The sequence below is a fragment of the Piliocolobus tephrosceles genome, chromosome 4 (assembly GCF_002776525.5).
Source record: "Piliocolobus tephrosceles isolate RC106 chromosome 4, ASM277652v3, whole genome shotgun sequence".
Lineage (NCBI taxonomy): Eukaryota > Metazoa > Chordata > Mammalia > Primates > Cercopithecidae > Piliocolobus > Piliocolobus tephrosceles.
In genome coordinates this window covers 36,920,030-36,927,448 of record NC_045437.1, presented here as the reverse complement: position 1 = coordinate 36,927,448, position 7,419 = coordinate 36,920,030, and the positions used below count along the sequence as shown (strand labels likewise).

General features: G+C 45.9%; 1 pseudogene; it reads left to right on the top strand.

Moving 5' to 3' along the window:
* The first annotated feature begins 379 nt into the window (after positions 1 to 379).
* On the top strand, positions 380 to 1,665 carry LOC111545581 (annotated as a pseudogene).
* The last annotated feature ends 5,754 nt before the right edge of the window (positions 1,666 to 7,419 follow it).

Genomic DNA, 7,419 nt, shown 5'->3' with positions numbered 1-7,419 from the left:
GCTCCCACCTTTTCCACCTTGAGAAAAAAATATCATTAGTTGCAGTGCAGATAGTTTCATCACTAAAAAGTAACAAAATTGATCAACTGAAAATCCTTGCGGAAGAAGAGATTTTTTTGTTATCTCCCTTAAGCCCTTTCCATGTTGGTCTGTGGAGCCTGAACATCACTGAGTAGGGAATGTCATACAGGATTGCATTAAGTGCTCCCCACAACCCAAAATACCTCCCCTTTAGCCTAATACAACATCTGACACCCTTGCATGAATCCTTTTAGACTAAGATGCTGAGGCTGAATTGTGCTCTGAGAAAAGAAAGCAAAAACCCAACTGGCGGTCGGCAAAGCCCGAGTCCTGTCATCTCGCCTTCCTCCCATACAGCATGAGCTTCACCACTTGCTCCACCTTCTCTACCAACTACCGGTCTCTGGGCTCTGTCCAGGTGCCCAGCTATGGCGCCCGGCCGGTCAGCAGCGCGGCCAGTGTCTATGCAGGCACCGGGGGCTCTGGTTCCCGGATCTCCGTGTCCCACTCCACCAGCTTCTGGGGCGGCATGGGGTCCGCGGGCCTGGCCTCAGGGATGGCCGGGGGTCTGGCAGGAATGGGAGGCATCCAGAACGAGAAGGAGACCATGCAAAGCCTGAACGACCGCCTGGCCTCTTACCTGGACAGAGTGAGAAGCCTGGAGACCGAGAACCGGAGGCTGGAGAGCAAAATCCGGGAGCACTTGGAGAAGAAGGGACCCCAGGTCAGAGACTGGAGCCATTACTTCAAGATCATCGAGGACCTGAGGGCTCAGATCTTCGCAAATACTGTGGACAATGCCCGCATCGTTCTGCAGATTGACAATGCCCCTCTTGCTGCTGATGACTTTAGAGTCAAGTATGAGACAGAGCTGGCCATGCGCTAGTCTGTGGAGAATGACATCCATGGGCTCCGCAAGGTCATTGATGACACCAATGTCACTCGACTGCAGCTGGAGACAGAGATCGAGGCTCTCAAGGAGGAGCTGCTCTTCATGAAGAAGAACCACGAAGAGGAAGTAAAAGGCCTACAAGCCCGGATTGCCAGCTCTGGGTTGACCATGGAGGTAGATGCCCCCAAATCTCAGGACCTCGCCAAGATCATGGCAGACATCCAGGCCCAATATGACGAGCTGGCTCGGAAGAACCGAGAGGGGTTAGACAAGTACTGGTCTCAGCAGATTGAGGAGAGCACCACAGTGGTCACCACACAGTCCGCCGAGGTTGGAGCTGCTGAGACGACGCTCACAGAGCTGAGACGTACAGTCCAGTCCTTGGAGATCGACCTGGACTCCATGAGAAATCTGAAGGCCAGCTTGGAGAACAGCCTGAGGGAGGTGGAGGCCCACTGCGCCCTACAGATGGAGCAGCTCAATGGGATCCTGCTGCACCTGGAATCAGAGCTGGCACAGACCCGGGACAGCGACAGGCCCAGGAGTATGAGGCCCTGCTGAACATCAAGGTCAAGCTGGAAGCTGAGATTGCCACCTACCGCCGCCTGCTGGAAGATGGCGAGGAATTCAATCTTGGTGATGCCTTGGACAGCAGCAACTCCATGCAAACCATCCAAAAGACCACCACCCGCCGGATAGTGGATGGCAAAGTGGTGTCTGAGACCAATGACACCAAAGTTCTGAGGCATTAAGCCAGCAGAAGCAGGGTACCCTTTGGGGAGCAGGAGGCCAATAAAAAGTTCAGAGTTCAAAAAAAAAAAAAAAAAAAAACCAACTGGCCTACATCACTGAGGAGACCTTGAAAGATTGATGTAAGATAGCCCCTGATGGAAGAGAATGGGCAGGGCCCACAGGGATGACCTGCAGAATCACTGTGGACCTGCTGGGGGGATGACAAAGGACAATGGGAGAAGGAGGAGGTAGTGAAAATAAACTTTGGTTGTGCCAAATTTTCTGAAGAGCCAGCACTTCTTACTGTGAAAAACTGATCTGGAGCGAAGTGATGAATTATCCCATCCAAAATTACCAATTCTTTTCAAGCACTCCTTTCACTTGTATTCAATCCCCTAATAAAAGCAGATTTGCTGTCCTCATTAAGCCCAACGTATTGGCATCTGAAGTGTACTGAGTACTCATATGTTATTTCCCTAATTACACTGGAACTTGCAATGCCCAAGAACTCTGTTGATGAAAATAATCCTTCTGTAATATTTCCTTTTTGACTGGGCACCCCTGAGCATTAAAAACACATTTTCAATGAAAACTAGGAAGGGCTTTCTTAGTTCTTATCACATTAATCTTGTCATCTAAACTTTTCTACTGGAAAGCTAGCTTCTTCTATAAATCCTTTTCTCAAATTATTTTGGAAGGAACCTGAGATACTACATCAATGAGAAGGCCCAGAGCAGATGTGGGAGGAAAGAAAGAGGAATTAATGACAACCTTCAGCATTTATTCTTTAAAGACTAGCAGCTTAAACCCCCTAAATAGAACATGTGAATAATCAACTCACTCCTGAAGCTGAAGGGAATAGTTTTATCTGAAACAGAAGTCCCTCATTATAATATGGTTTTCATGATCAGATATTTCCAAAGGGGCAGAGAGGTAGGGGACAGGGAGACATCAAAATATATCCATCCAAACCCAACATTGAAAAGCCCACAAAACACATTTAGCTACAAGTTGGAGTCAGTTCTAATTCCCAGTATGTCACTCAGGCATCTCATAGCATTCACCACAACACCCCTGTGACTGTCCCAAGCACATCCACATCTTTCCCTTGGACAAGTCACACCTTGTCTCTGAGTCTCATTTCTCACCCACACAAAGGAAAAGTTTGCCTAAGGGACCTCTGCAGTCTCTCAAAATCCATCCTATAATGGATATAGGATATATCCTATAGTGGAATTACACTGATGCTCTCCTAGTGGCCCTGCTGTGTCTTAATTTTTTGGTGCCTTAAGTCCTTACAGCATGACACTTCTCAAGACTACCCAAGGAAGCACACCTTCAGTGTTTTGCAATACCACATGTTATGGTTTGGCTGTATCCCCACCCAAATCTCATCCTGAATTGTGGCTCCCACAATTCCCATGTGTCATAGGAGGGACCCAGTGGGAGGTGACTGAATCATGGGGGCAGGACTTTCCCGTGTTGTTCTCATGATAGTGAATAAGTCTCATGTGATCTGATGATTTGATAAAGGGGAGTTCTCCTGCACAAGCTTTCTTGCCTGCTGCCATGTAAGATGTCCCTTTGCTCTTCCTTCATCTTCTGCCACAATTGTGAGGCCTCCCCAGCCATGCGGAACTATGAGTCCATTAAATCTCTTTCCTTTATAAATTACCCAGTCTCGGGTATGTCTTTATTAGCAGCATGAGAACAGACTAATGCACCACTTCCAAAATGCCAAGAGAGAACCTCTTTGGGTGCATATTCAGAGTGGTTCATGGAAAAGCTACCAATAGAGGCCTACTGCCTGCTGAATGGACCTTCTAAGCACTACCAATGCAGAATAGCCCAGAACTAAAGGAGATTTGGCCCCTCAGGAGACATCTGGCAAAATCTGGAGACAATTTTGGTTGTTACAACTTAGTGGGAAGGGGTTGCTCCTGGCATCTAGTGAGTAGAAACCACAGGTGCTGCTAAACATCCTACAATACACAGGACAGCCACCAATAACCAACAGCCATTCTGCCCAAAATGTCAATAGTCCTGAGGTTGAGAAACCAGGCCTAAGTCCACAGAGCCAGCAGTGTGGGGCAGCCAGCTCTTACCAGTGCATGAGAGTTAAATGTGTTCATCTCCTTCCAGTTCCACATTCATGAGGTCACTCTGGCAAGAAGAAATCTGCCATGATGGGAGGATTTACACCACAGAAATCAGCAAATCAGCTCTACAAATCAAAGCAATTTTATGTCTGTGAGCAAGCTGTTAAACATTTATCAACACACTGCTAATCCAAACTTCTGAAGTAACTCGGAAGCCCAAAGTTCTTTCAGCAAGAAGGCTATAATGTAGTGAGATGACTTTACCTACGGGCAAGAAGTGGGACTTCCTAACATTACCACAACAACCATGACAACAAGGAAGGACACAGAATGAGGGACATCGTGGGCAGGTATTGGAAGAGTCTCCTGTTCTTTGGTTCCATTTGCTTACTTATATATATGCACTGCCTTCTTCCAAAGAGCACTTGAGGGGACAATTAGGAAATACACAACAGGCTTGTTTACTAAACTGCTCAGAGGAAAAGCATAATGGAAAAATAATAATTCAATACATATAATTTGGAAAATTGACATACAAAAATAAAGATCAACACACAACAGGTGCCAAGCCCGAGGAGCAGGCAAGCTGATCCTTCCGCCCCTAGCCCAGCTGCCTGAAAGACACATTTCCTAGTGGGTCCCGGATGCTGGTAAAGCTGGACTCTACCAGACCCCCCACGAGGAACTGCAGGGCCCCCTCTTGCCTTCCAGGGCTCCGCACGGAGGATGGAATGCCCTACAGAAACTCAAGCCACATTGTAGGGAAACCCTTTTCCAGCTTGCTCTTTATTGCTGTCTTGATATTTGCCTCTGGTTGCTATGGCAAAATCTGGCATTGGAATTTTTCTGGGAACAAATAGGAAATAGTTGTGGGGGAAGTTCAAGATCCTACATACATTTAGGTTTGGTTATAAACACTCATAGTAAAATAAAGTGTTGACTCATTAAACCCAAAATAAACCAAAAAAGGATTTTTTTAAATCCTCTTTCAAAAACTCTTACTTTGTTGCAAAGGTGACCAGCTAGAAAGTTCTTTGCCCTTATGGACAAGATCATCAGCAAAATGAACTAACAGGGTAGAGGACCGATCAGTTGGGAAACCGGTCACCCCATGCCAAGTCACACTCTGCCTTTAGCATGTTTCATTTCTGGAGCTGGAAGTGCTCACCCTACACAGAAGAAATTTTCCATTTGCAGGAGTGGATTATTTTGTCCAGTCTCACTGAGGAATATGCCAGGACTGCAGCCATTCGAACTCTGGCACCAAGGGTCTGGAAAAGCTTAGGAGGACATGCAGGCCTGTGGCACACCTTGAACCCAGATGGACTGGGTATCTCTTTGTTAGTGTCTAGTGATATGGTTTGGATGTGTGTCCCCACCCAGATCTCATGTTGAATTGTAATCCCTAATGCTGGAGGAGGGGCCTGGTGGGAAGTGTTTGGATCATGGGGGCAGATCCCTCACGGCTTGGTGCCATCTTCACAATAGTGAGTGAGATGTTATGAGACCTGCTCATTTAAAAGTCTGTAACACCTACCCCCATCCCCAATCTCCCTTGCTTGCTCCTGCTTTCAATTTGTGGCATGCCTTTTCCCCATTCCCCTTCTGCCATGATTAAAAGCTCCCTGAGGTTTCACCAGAAGCTGAGCAGATGCCAGCACTATGCTTCCTGTATAGCCTGCAGAACTATGAGCCAATTTAACCTCTTTTCTTTATAAATTACTCAGTCTCAGGTATTTCTTTATAGCAATGTAAGAATGGTCTAATACATCTATCTTTCCCTAAGGCCACCATATCTTAAGAGTTCCTGAATCTCCACTTTTCACCTAAGCCCCAACTGTTCTCTCAGTTCACATCCACAGCTCATATACACTGACTTGTCTCCTAGGGCCAGCCATATATGTGGGAAGAAACATTGCCATCCATACACAGTGAATTGAAGAGGGTGAAAGTCCTCTCCACCCTGAATGGGCTAGCCGGTGTGGTGTCCCTAGCATTCAAGGCTGTCATCAAAATACGAAGCCTCCTAAGAGATGTGTGGAGAGGTATCACATCATAGACTTTACCAAACATTTCAAAGGGGAGATTCTTCAAGTGCCATCTGTCTCCAACTATCTTTTTTCCATCCCATCTCCTAATGTTCCCCCCAAAACCTAGCTTGGCTCCAGCCAAGCTCATACCTTACTGTCTCTTGCATCTACCATAGATGCATCAGAAATAATGAAAAAATATGTTACTACATACAGCAATCTTTACTTATCAGAATATCTCTAAAAGACAACATATTTATTTGGAGTAAATACTTAGGTACGCCATTTGGGAAGGAGACGAGAGATCTCAAAGTTGTGTTCAAATAGCAAACAGTGGTCACTGAAGTATTATTCATAAAATAAGGGAGGAAAGAAAAAGCAACAGGTAACAGGACGCAGGGCCTGTGTGGGAGGGGACTAAAGAGATAACACGTGTAAGAACAACTATTTTTCTAGAAGTCACCACCACCTGACAGTGTTCCAATTTCTTTCTATGAATCAACTCATTCAACTCTTACTACAATCGGATGAAGTAGTTAGTAATATTATCCCCATTGCACAGGTGGGGAAACAAAGTCCCTGAACCCTTCAGTAACTTGCCCAAGGTTACCTGGCTTGAGAATGGTGGAGATAGCGAGTGATGGTCGGACTCCAGACTGTACTTTCCTCAGTGGGGAAGCCTCTGCTTGCAGTTGAGGAAGGACTGCAAAGCAGTAGACTTAAAAGATTTTAACAAATATAAGAAGTCACCAACATAAGACACACCATTGTCTTATGTATTGTTACCAAAGGAAACGTGCTGCCAATTAGACTATGACACACCAACACAGCAAGACAGAGTCTGGTTTCCAAGATATCAAATACTCGACTAGGAAAAAAGTACATACTGGAAATGATGAACACAGTATCAAAGCAGAATATGAATCTGTTGGTTGTGGGGGTTACAGTGAAACCTCCATCATCTTCTCTTTGAAACTCCACAGTAAACTCCACATTTCCCACAATTGCTTTCGTGAGCATTGATTCTTGAGAGGAGGTAGTGGCAAGGAAGAACTCCTAGAGTGCCATTTGTGTGTGTGCGTGGGTGCCCACATGTGTGCAGAGGCAGAGCAAAGACAATTTTAGCAAATTCAAAATGTACTTACCCTATATTTAGTTATGCAAAGAAAATGTACCTTCATTATTTTCTATAATTGATCAAATCTTTCTCCAGAGTCCTTCACTTTACTAAGTAAAGAAGGAAAATTACATGTCATCTAGTCCAATAATTTTAAATGCCTTCTGGATATTTTGGTATTGCAGCACCTCGTCCCCTACCACGCTCCACTTTCCCATTTTTCTCCAAGATGACCCCTGGGGGAAGGGTCTGCTTCATGTTGGTAGGAAAGGGGAGGAAGGTCCTTGGCCCACATGATTCATATGTGCAGGTTCCTGGCCTGTCCTCCAGTTCATCTAGTTCCCACCCTAGAAGGTCTCAATACTGAAGTCTGTGGCTGATCAATGCCTGCTGTGTGCTCACCAGGGCCATACTGACTCAGCTCCACTTAGGTCCTCACAGGAGCTGCATATCCTTCTGAGGTCTGGCTATGTCTCCCATTCCATCTCCACCCTGGACAGTCCCCCCACTGGCAACCCCCTGATAAGC